This window comes from Neofelis nebulosa, chromosome 1, assembly GCF_028018385.1.
Source record: "Neofelis nebulosa isolate mNeoNeb1 chromosome 1, mNeoNeb1.pri, whole genome shotgun sequence".
NCBI classification, from domain to species: domain Eukaryota; kingdom Metazoa; phylum Chordata; class Mammalia; order Carnivora; family Felidae; genus Neofelis; species Neofelis nebulosa.
In genome coordinates this window covers 46,715,819-46,727,971 of record NC_080782.1, presented here as the reverse complement: position 1 = coordinate 46,727,971, position 12,153 = coordinate 46,715,819, and the positions used below count along the sequence as shown (strand labels likewise).

Genomic DNA, 12,153 nt, shown 5'->3' with positions numbered 1-12,153 from the left:
GGCAGTGCACAGACACCAGTTCCACCGGGAAGAGGCAGCAGAACCTCGGATTCCCATGGCAACAAGCACTCCACGACCAGCACTGCCCCCCTGCCCTTACAACACACTCTGTGAGCAGGGAAGGTGGGGTGATACCCTCATTTTCCACAAAGGACAGGGTTCTAACCAAATCTTGGGATCCATCAGCATCGAGGACTTCAGGCTGAAGCCACTGTGGTTCACAAAAAAGGGGAACAACAGGAGTGGGGTCACAGAGCTCTGCCAGACAGAGAGGCAGAAAAGATATCCAGTGAGTGAACAGGAAGGAAATGGGGGCTGCTTGGCTTCAAGGAGGCTTAGGGGTGAGGGGTGATCTCTGTATCATTCTATGTGTTCCACAGCACTGGACTGATTTTTATGGGCACATTGCCCAAGAGGCCTCTGAGCACATGGGGGAAAAAATGGGACAGGGGGTAAAATGTTATGGGCTTATAATAAAAGCATGACCATCTGGGATTGGGCAGAAGAAGAATTTCTCACTCATGAGCACAGGTCATGGATCAACAAAATCTAGAAGTGAAAAATCTGCCAGGGTCCACTCACAAGTAAAAAGCAGGTGCTCAGACATAAACATGAAAATAAAAATAGAGTTGCCAGTAGGCCTTCTTCTATGCAAATATCATGTTACCTAAATGACCTGGGGCATAATTTAAGAGGCAAGCAATGATGGACTAGAAGAGGGTCCCAACTACTCTAACGGATGTGTTCTGTGAAAGGGTGGTAGGTTTTCAGTGAGTGAAGCCTTTTATTATTCAGTTGCATTTTGTTATTATACATTTTAACTTTTCAAACCAATAATATGTCCTTAGTGTAAAGTCAACCAATGAGGACAATGTGGTTTTCTGATCGACATAATCTGACCTCAGGAGTGAGAGACAAGAGCTTACAGCTTACATCTGCCTCAAAGTACCGTTTCTCTCTTTTGCTTTACTCAATGCTGAGAAAACTTTTTGATATAATAAATAGTAGATACACTTGATGAATAAGTAGATGTATTTTTTTTTTTTTTACACAGCCTGCCCTATAATTTCAGGATTCTCTTCAATTAAACAGATGCTGGAAGAATAAACTGGTGACCTCCGACATGTAAAAATGTAGTACATAATACACGTAAGTGATTTAAAAACATGTTTTCCATTATTGTAGTTTAAAAAGAGTCAACACAAGGTGAAACCATGTTTACAGAATCCCTGAAGACCTCCAGAGACAGTCTGTGGAGTGTTCACTGGGATGGTGTCTGAGGTCTTTCCAGCCCCAGCTTCGGCCTCCTCACCATTACATCTTGCACGGGGAGGAATGAAAACCCCAGAGGCAGGAGCAGGCGTAAAGTAAACAGGCTTTCCACCAAGTGCTGAGCCCGGGCTTCCCCTTTCAGAAGGGGAAGTGAGGAGAAGAAGAGAAGGAAACAATTGCGGCCAGACTGTACCTTCTGAGATGAATTCGTATCTACCTATAGCTAAAACAAAACAAAACAAAACAAAACAACCACACCAGTTGAAAAAGAGAAAGGCATTCAGGCACACAGAACTAAGAGGGCCCTGCCAGGTCGTCTTCCTGCTCTGGGGCTGCAGGCTCAGTCCTGATAACTCAGGAGCTTCTGGTACGGAGAATACCAGATCCCCCAAACAAGCAATTCAAATACTTTGGAGACTGGCTGACATACCTCCAGCCACAAAGTGTACAGAGAGCAGATCTGCATAACGCATGCCATGGCATGCTTACTCATTTTTAACCACGACATTATTCTTTTGCTGTCTATCTTAGGGAGAAGAAAATCACTGGCATGTCCTATAGCTTGAAGAAGAAAACTGGGATGATTGGGAGAAAGAAGAGGGAGAAGTGGTGACCTCCCCATCCCTGGAGCTATTCAAGCCAAAGGCTGCCACAGAGGGGGTTCCTCCCCCACAGTGAGAAGGCATACTAAAGGATTCCTAAGATTCCCTTCCAACTCAAACTGCGTCTAAAAATAAAAGCAACCCTTGTAAAACTTATATTTAAAAACCCGTACAAGTTATACATGTGCGCAATCATATCTCAGTACCAATAACGGTATAATGGCATTTACAAAAGCACTTTTCCGGCACAGATTTTCTCAGATAATCATCGCCACAGCCCTGCAACGCAGCTATTACTGTCATTATCCCCATTTTAAAGGTGGGACCGGGCTCTGAGTTTAAGCAATTGTTCTGAGGTCAGACAGCTAGAGAGCTGACAGCTCCAGGCTTCTCTCTGACATTTCTCCTCCTCCTCCTCCTCCTCTTCCCTCAACCTCTCCTCTTTCTGTCTTCTGGTAAGTACAGTCTAACAATGGGAAAATGGAGGAGAGACACTGAGAGCGAGCCTCTTATACAGATAACTGACTGAACCCCCTCCCATCACTTTGCGCCACCAGAGGATCCAGGGAGGGCTTACTCATAACCTCCTTGGGTAATGAATATACAGAGATGTGCAATAATTTTGCAAAAAAAAAAAAAAAAAAGAAGGCTCATGCATATCCGAATTTTAACAAGAGAAAATTAGTCCCCTTTTTTAAGTTTAAAAAAGGAAGTGTTTTAGTCTAAAGTGAGGAAATGAAGGGAGGAAGATTTTTTTTCTTTTTCGAAGTGGGTTCTGTCATTCCCACGGGTGGTGAGTGAGCACACACTGCCTCTGAGATCACAGTGAATGAAACATTCGGATGAATTCCATAATGAACTGGCGCAGTCGACAAATGCCCATTCATTAAAAGAAGAAAAAAAGATTAATTTCAAAAGATAAGTCCCCCAAGTTGGTTATGGGGTTTGAATTTTCAAAAGGAGCACCACCTGGTCCTTGATTTTGTTTAGAGGCTGATTTGATCCTCAGAATTCAAATTGAAACTGATTTTGCTCAAAAATGTTTTAGTAAAGAGGGTGTGGGTAGAAGGAGTGATTCCCATCACACGGCCTTTCAGTATACAATTGCTTAAAGAAGCCACAATTTCTCAAATGGTTGGAAGGGAATGAAGAGGCCCAGAGCCTTGCACCAGAGTTTCATGGTTTTCAAAACACACTTTCTCCATCTTCTTTCTGACGGACAACCCTGGAGGGAAGGCCCTCGGAGCCCAGAAAGGTTTAGTAGTTGGCTCAAGGGCCCACGGCACAGACTTATATCCTAACTGGCATTCAGTCCGGTGCTCCTCGCCTCTCAACAGGGAAAGCACTTCCAAAGAAAGTTGCCAACTCACGTTCAGCTTCCTAAAACCCAGCTTGGCCACCGTCTGGGCCTGTGCAGAGGAGGGATTGGGCAGGTGTCCCTCGAAGCATCCACATCTTCATGGAAGAAAGCAGACACTGGAAATGGCAGAATCAGTCACTAAAGATGCACTGCATGTTCAGCCTGGACAAGTTCTTTGTCCTTGCAAATTTGTAAACCCTGCACATGAAGAGGGCGGCTGTAGTTACCACATGCTTCTCCCATTTCAACCCTTTATAACAAACTAACGCAAAGAACTTGAGGTGACAGCACAGCTGTGTGTTTGACTGTGAGCTGATAACAGCAGCAGTAGTTAAGGCTTACCACACGCCAGGCACTACACTGGGAACATTAAGCAGTTTTATATGCATATTACAGAGGAGGTAACGGACATGCAGAGAGGTTAAAGTCAGTTACTCAGGACTCTAAAGCTCTGAAAGTACAGGAGCTGGAATTTAAACCTACAGGGGCCTGTGGTCTTAAGCCCTCTGCCACTTACTAGCTGTAGGATCTTACATAAGTCACTTAATTTCTCTAAACTTTACTTGCGTAATCTGTAAAATGGGGATAATAATAGCAGTCCCACAGGGCAATTCAAAGCATAAATGAGATTACAGAAATGAAGCACTTGGCACCAGGGCTGTCCTACTGCACGATTCCAAGGAATGCTACTCACAAATGGAGATGCGCCACGAGGTGGTCCCCCTTGGCACAGCGCCCACCGCGGTGAAAATGCTCAAGTGCTACCATCAGTATTCATTATCATTGTATGACAGTGCCATGATCAGGGTCAAGAGCCAAAGTAGGAGCTGTTCATCCGCGAAGGCCCAGCTCAGGCGTTCCAAAGAGCTCCCTTGGGTTACCCATTCGGACTTAGCTTGCCACGGAGTATCTTGGTTCTCATGACCAATTTCCGAGCATGTCTCACCTCCCCAAGCAGATGTAAACTTCTAGAGGGCAGACGGTGGTCCATGCCTTGGATCCCCTGAACCACCTCTAGTGCCCAGCACGCGGTAGGCCCTCAGGAGCTGTGGTGGTTTTAAAATGTGCCCAAGTTCTTTCACACTTCCTCCCTTCAAGAGGTGGGGTCTGCTAAACTTAGTGACTCACATCCAACTAACAGAGCAAAGCATACACGACAATGTGCAACTTCTGAGACTAGGTCACACAAGGAACTGTGACTTCCTGCTTGCTCTCCCTCTCAGATCACTTGTTCTGGGGTAAGCTAGCTGCCACGCAGTAATGACACTCAAGCTTCCTTACAGAGAGGTCCAGGCATTGAGAAATTGAGGCCTCCTGCAACAGCCATGAGAGTGAGCCTTCTTGAAAGCAGATCCCCTAGCCCCAGTCAAGACCTCAGATGACTCCAGAGCTGGCCAACATCTTGACTGTAATCTTATGAGAGACCCACCATGAGCCAGAGCCACCCAGCTGAGCCTAGATTCCTGACCCACAGAAACCACAAGGTAATAAACACTGTGTTAAGCTACCACATTTTGGGATAATCCGCTATACAGCCACATATAACCCATACAGGAACCATGTGGTGGGCTTAACAACAAACAGACAACAGGGAAGTTGTAGTTTTCAGGTAGGAGGAGTAATCCTCATACTTGGATGAGAGCTTCCCTATTATTAAACTAAAAGAGAAATCAGACGGAAGACCCAAGATGGGCTGGCTTCACCCACTCAGGCTTTGGCTCAGTAATCACCATAGGGAAGAGGAGAGGGAATGTGGAGTACTCAGGCTAAGGCTGGCCGAACAGCTCAGTGCTTCACCCCCTCAAAACACACAGGCCTGCAGCCCAGATGAGGGACCCAGCTCCAGCCAATCCTTCCCCACCCCCAGCTGATCCCTCCCCAACCCCAGGGCCATGCTCCAGCCACACAGCCCCCTCAGAGCTCCCCAGAGTGACCAAGCCCTTCGGAGAGCACTCCCCCTAGCATCCCTTTTCCCTTTTGTTCATTTGTTTCTATTCACTGAATTCTTTACAATATCTTATTGTGAAGTAACTTTGAACTTAGAGAAAAGATACAAGAACAGCATGATGAACTCCTATATATCTTTCATCCATGTTTGTTGTTACATGTTTTATCACTCTCTCTCCCAGCTATCTAAGCTTCAATTTTTTTTTTTTTTTTTTGTCCTGAAACATTTGAGAGAAAGGTGAAGACATATAACCCGTTACTCCTAAATTCTTTAGCGTGTATTTCCTAAAAGAAGGATACCAAAGTCAGGAAATTTAACACTGATACAATACTAACAGCTCATCTACAGTTCCTAAGTTTCCATAATGTCCTTTATAGCTAATTCTTTTTGGCCTGGTTTGGGATCTAATCCAAGACTGTCCATTCATTTTCTACTTGATCAAATATGTTGTATGTCAGGCATTGTGTAAGGCACTGGGGATAAAATAACGAGGGGGAAAGACAGACATAGCCACCAACCTCATGGCACTCACCGTTTCAGAGGGTGACACAGTAATCAACTAATCACACTAATTATAAGTTTGTGTGATCACAAGCTAAGATGTATGTTAAAGAGAAAAGGCCTGAACCAGGATGAGGGCTGGGGGTGGGGGGAAAGATGGTCAGAAGGCTATCCTGAGGTTAACACACCTGAGCTGAGATCCGAAGCATGAGGCGGTGTTAGCCGAGTCATTTGTGCACGTGTGTGCACATGTGCATGTGTGTTTGTGTGGCAGGGAGACTGGAAGAACACTCCAGGTAACAAGATGGCTTGTTCAAGGTCAGTATGAATGGAGGGCAGGGGTGGCAGGGAGGGGAGTGTTGGGAAGGGGCCTGAAGTGAAGTTTAGTCTTTACCTTAGCCAGTGGCATAATGGACATTTTCCAAAAGACCCCTCTGGCTGCTGTGTAGAGAAAGGTAATGAAAACACATGACACAACCATCCCTTAGCCTCGATTTCAGGATCCAAAAGCTTTTTCTGTAACTTTTTTTTTTTTTTTTAACTCATTTAGTGACAAAACCTGGCCTGAATGGACACGAAGCTACTTATGCTCTTTATCCACTTAGCATGAATATTCTTACATTTTTGCCACAGGAAAAAAAAAATAGTATGTTCTGGTTATGGAGAGCTACCCATAGACCCCACTGGGGCTATTACATAATATAATATATGCACTGCATCAACTTCCCTAAATCAGAAAGATTCTTGTGCCCCTGACCAGTTTATTGCCTCCCAACCACAAATGCACCTTCCCTGTCTGCTGTGCAAAAATAGATCTGGGCCCTTTAAACATTTTCTCCCTCGCTAGACAACATGATGTTAATAGTAATCACGGTGACAGGTCGAAGATGCTAGAGAGACACGGTGGGAGGAAAGGGTTTTCCTGTATGTTTTCTATCCTGGTTCTGGTACATGTGCCAGGCAGGCAGCACAGATGACTTTGTTACCAGCTGGACCCCAAGACCTGACCTTTACTGCTCACCTGCTTGGACCCACCAACCTCTGTCCTACACTTTTCCTTACGCCCTTTTTTGCAGCTTCTCTCTTAATTCAGGCAAAAGACCCAAGAGGCAAAGCATCTAGTGATGGAAACCAAAGCCACCTCTCAAGCAATGACAACTGCCCAGACGAAGGGCTCTGGAGGCCCAGACCACACAGACCAGTTTGAGCCTAACCTCTGACCTGTACCTGTACAGACAGACCGCGAAGTGACCCATGCAGCTCCCTTGACACTAAAATCTCCGCCGCCCAAGGAGGAGCACAAGCCCCACTTACATAGCATACAACGTACATATAGGCATGACCTTACGTTCGCCTCTACGTAACGATGAATAGTCCTCCTAACCCTGAGTGGAAGCAACCCATTCGCCCTTGTCTGGGGGCTCACGGCTTTGGAAGTTATTCCCCGTGATCTCCTTATTTGCTGCAAATAAAGTTTCCTTTGTGTGACCACGCCACCTGGTCTAGTTTCTGTCTGTGACTCACCGAGGAGCGAACTCACGTTAGCCTGATGACCACGTCTCTGGCACAGGGCCAGCCAGAGCTGCAAACACAACGTTTCTATCGTACGGCCACAGTGTGCAATGGCACCAAGCCACCAGCAGCCTCCCCGTGTTACCCACTCCCGTGGTATTGTAGCCGACTGCCTTCTGGGAGGCACCTCACCACGGACAGCTGTCCCCGGCACCCATCACTGGCGTGGCACCACAGCTGCTTCTCTACCATTCGCGAAGCACAGCTGTGCCCTCCCCAACGAAGCCAAGATCTCTGCCTGGGGGCCTCTTCTACGAGTGCTCCGTCTCAGCCCCAGGAGGGAGGATCTTCCTTTCGAATTCCATCGCAACCGGGATGGGGGTGCTCCTTGGTGCTCTACCTGAGCCTTAGGGGGAGCCACTGCTCCTACATCTGCTATCCCCACATTCTTTACACTATATTTAGAGCACTCATTACTTCATAGCAGTCAATCCTTCATTACTGCAATCTCTTGTCAGAGTTCATAATTCTTTATATTAAGCTTTCAGTGTTTAGATAACTGGGTGGTTTCTCTCACCTGATAGAACCCTGACTAACGTAATTCTGAAACCTAAAATGTGCCTTGTACAGAGGGTTTAGGCTGAGGGATTCTGGACCTAAAGTAATAAGAGCATGGATGGAGCACTTCTTGTATGCCAAAGCACTATCCTGACTGCTTTGTGGACAGGAACTAATTTAATCCTGATGGCTATCTGTTGAGGTAGACTACTACCGTGCTCATTTTAAAAGAGGACAAAAAGAGATTCAGTAACTCCCAACATCACACAGCCAGTAAAGGGCAGAGCTGGGATTCAAATCCAGGCAAACCTGTGGCTTTACAAGGCTGGGAGTGGGGCGCCTGGGTGGCTTAGTCGGTTAAACGTTCGACTTCAGCTCAGGTCATGAGCTCACGGTTTGTGAGTTCGAGCCCCGTGTCGGGCTCTGTGCTGACAGCTCAGAGCTTGAAGCCTGCTTCAGATTCTGGGTCTCCCTCTCTCTCTCTGACCCTCCCCTGCTCATGCTCTGTCTCTCAAAAATAAATAAGTGTTAAAAATTGTTTTTTTTCTTAAGGCTGGGAGTGAGGTGGGGATGGGGCAAGGAGAGAGGCAGCAGCAGGGAGACTGTGCTTCCTCTACTGTGCTCTCAGGGCCCAATGCCCACTCCACTGACTGCTTGCATCCCACTGCCCTGGAATTATCTGCCTAGTGGTCCAGCTGGCCTCAAGGGCAGAGACCATGTCCTTTCCTCCTGGAATGTCAAGTGCTTAGCAGAGAGCCAGCCTGGGCACGTTCAGCATTCAGTCAAAATCCAATGGATGAATGACACATTGAATGAAGCAGAACTACAGACCCAAACACCAGCTAAACCACTAGCTGAGCCTTCCGAGTCACGTCCCATGCTTGGAGTGCTCTGGCCTCACGAGTCCTGTCCTGGGAGCTCCTCTGTGTCATCTGCTCTCACATGCAGACATCTGACAGCGATTGACAAAATGACCTCCTGGATCTCTTCCAACTCTTGGTCCCATCAGAAAGCAAATCTGGTCACAAGACTTCTCTGCCCAATGCCCTTCATGTCTCTGGCAACCACAGGGTAGAGTCTAGTCCATGGACCCGGCCCCACCTACATGCTAGCCTCTGCCAGGCCCACTCCTGGCTTTACTTACTAGGGGACAGCAACACTGAACTTGGAAGGCCCTCAACACACCATGCTGTCTTCCCCTTTCTGGGACTGTGCTTCCCCTCCACAGAAAATCCCTATGCTCCCCATTCTACACCCAGCCCTTTGCCTGCCTGGCTAAATTACCCCACTCACCTTCAAAGACTTAGGTGACGATTCCCTCCTTGAGTAAGCCTTTCCTGCTCCACCCACCCTGCCCATCTGGGTTAATTTGCTCTCCTATGTGTTCACATGGAACTTTTACCTGCAGTTACCAGAAACAGATCTCACTGTATTCTAAATGACCTGTTGGGTGTATGGAGTCAAGGTTAGTGGTGAAGGCTCAGGACCCTGCAGGCCAATCACAGTTCCATCAGTGACCAACTATGTGACCTTGGGTGTGACATTTCCTCTCCATGGTGCTTAGTGCCCTCCTATAAAATGGAGATATCACAGTGTGTACACCATTAGGTTGCTGTGAAAACTAAGAAAACCTTTTATGTAAGGTACTTAAAACTGTGTTGGGCAAAGGTAGCCTGCATGGGAGTTACTATTATCAGTATCTGATGCTCAGAGGCTGCAAGTTATGCCTCTTGGTGGCCTCACTACCTGGCATGGTGTCCAGACCACAGCAGAGTATAGTGGACAAATGAATGGACTCCACCCACATAGCCTCCAAAGTAGCCCACAGCCTCCATTACTTCCTGCACTGCCATATCCACCTCTCTGAGCCACCCCTCTGTTCAGATCATCTTTTGTGCAGAAACTGCCCATGGCTTCCCAATTTCTGGAAGTCCAGCCTCCCCAGCCTCCCAGCAGAGCCCTTGTGATCTGGCCCTTACCTCCCTGCAGTTATTTGATATCTGAAGGTTCAGTGACTTAGGCATACTCCCTGTTCCTAGAATAGGTTCCCCGCTTTCTGTGAGCTGAGAGGTCCCAATCCTTCCCTGGGGCCACCTTAAAAGTCACCACCTTTCAGAAGTCCTTCCTGACCTAAATCACTGTGACCTCCTCTTCCCAGCACCTCACAACACCAGGCGGACCCCTCCCACGGTACTAAGTACGCTCTGCCTTGTGTTCTACATCACTGTGTACTTGTCTATATCCTCTATAGACTACAAGCCCTCTGAAGGCAGGGGCTATTCTCTGTACTTAACACATAGTAAGCCTCCAAATCAAGTGAGTTGGGACCCAGAACAAAAATAGGTGGTTGAAATTACTGTAGTCAAAACTCAGAAAAAGAAAGATAATAGGGTTAAATAAAAGGCAGTATGCATCATGTTTACTCATTGGTATTCCAGGCTAATGGCTAAGTTTAAAAAAAAAAAGGCTGATCTGTTAATAAGGAGTGTGGCTTTAAAGAATACATACGTGCAGGGTAATATGCTAATCCTCCATAGGAAGAGAGGCTTTTTTCATGAGTTAAAAGGGAATCAAAGTAGCTAGAAGAGATTATGACAATTATCCCTGCCTTGCAGAGTGTTTTATCCACCTCTACCCAAACACAACACATCAACACACTCATGCACACCCATTAAACAATCTGATGAGAAAATGGAAAATGGTCCATATATTGGTTTCCTGGGGCTGCCTTAAAAAAGCACCACCAACTAGGTGGCTTCAAATAACAGAAATTTATTGCCTCATTGTTGTGGAAGTTACAAGTTCAAAATCAAGGTGTTGGTGGGGCCATGCTCCCTCCAAAGCCTCTGGTGGAGGATGCATCCTTGCCTCTTCCAGCTGCTGGTGGCCTGAGGTATTCCCGGGTTTATGCCAGCATCACTCCGGTCTCCTCCTCCGTCTTCCCATGGCTCTTTCCCTCACTGTGTCTCCCCTCTTGTAAGGATCTAAGTCAATCATATGGGATTAAGGGCCCACCCTACACCGGCAATTAGTTAATCTTAACTAATTACATCTGCAATGACCCTATTTCCACATAAGGTCACATGCTGAGGTACAGGGGTTAGTTAGGACTTCAACATATCTTTTAGAGGACATGATTCAACCCATAACATTCCATTCATCCATGCTGGGAGAAGGACCTCCGCACCCCCAAGGTCACACAGCAACTAAAGTCATTTGATCCACCAGGAAGAGACTAGAACATGGGTCAGTAAACCACAGCCTGCAAATCCCGTCTGCTGCCTGTTATTTTGCAAATAAAGTTTTATTGGAACACAGCACACTTGTTCATTTATGTATTGTCTCTGGCTGCTTTCACACTACAACGACAGAGTTGAGAAGTCGTTGCAGAGACCATATGGCCCACAAAGCCTAACATATTCTCTGGACGAAAAGAATACATAACATACACTGGCCAAGTTTGGAGATGGACTTTATAGATACAGGAGGAAGCCCAGGCCCACATGGCAGTTCTCTAGTATCCCTTCTCTCCAGCTGGAACCTCACCCAACGAGCTGTCCTACTGGGAAAGCTCCTTCAACATTACTTTCCTCTGCCTAGAGAAATGGCAAAACATAGCACTTTAACATTCGTGCCACTAAAGCTGTACAAATTAAATTCTATAAGCATTTCCAAGAGACAGAGATTAATTCTAACTGGAAAGATCAGAAAAGACTTTCTGGAAAAGGAAAGATTTGAGAAGAGCCTGAAAAGGAGAGTGGGCACTCAAGAAATCCTCTAAGCCTCCCTGAGCCATGGCAGATTACCTAGGACTCTGCTGAGCTAAGAAAGTGAGTTCCCTCTCACTGGAGGTGTGCAAGCCAAAGCTGGCTGACCGCCTGGCAGGGATGAGGTTGGGAGAGATGGCACAAGATGAAAGATAGTCCCTTGGAATCGTGGATTCTTCAGTCTCAGCTCTCATCACACTTGCTGAGTGAGACACACACAGCACAGAGACAGCAGGGGCTGGAGGCAAGGAGGGAGACACAGACTTATGCAGAGACAGGAGAGGACTGAGGATAGGAGAGGGGTCGAAGAGGTGTACTCACGCCCAAAATCAGAAGGCCCACGTGAACTGCACGGAGAGGAAAGCCACACCTGTTTCCTTCCCACTTAACTTCTACAGACAAAGAAAGAGCAAAAGGCTGACCACTAGGGTTAAAACTAATCAAATGTCCCTTCAACACCTCTGGCTTGGCACCTGGCTGCCTTCTGAATGTGCCCCATTGTTCCCTGGGGCAGGGCTCGGCTGCCTCTCCTATTGCCAAGGGAGACACAGGGAGGCACAGGGCTGCCTCCTCAGGCGAACCCTGACACTCAGGAGCAGAGGAGCCCCGCCTATCCCGGCGGGAAAGATAACA

General features: G+C 47.0%; 1 protein-coding gene across 4 annotated transcripts in view; it reads right to left on the bottom strand.

Annotated features, from left to right (window-relative positions):
* Positions 1-12,153, bottom strand: part of GALNT10 (polypeptide N-acetylgalactosaminyltransferase 10) — a 223,090-nt gene that overhangs the window by 199,143 nt on the left and 11,794 nt on the right. Inside the window, exon 1 of one of the 4 annotated variants that reach the window (XM_058720997.1) lies at positions 3,245-3,350. The exons of the other annotated variants lie outside the window; for them this stretch is intronic. The gene's annotated coding sequence lies outside the window, so the exon portion shown is untranslated. Of the gene's footprint in view, positions 1-3,244; positions 3,351-12,153 lie in introns of those variants that run through there. 4 annotated transcript variants of the gene reach the window in all.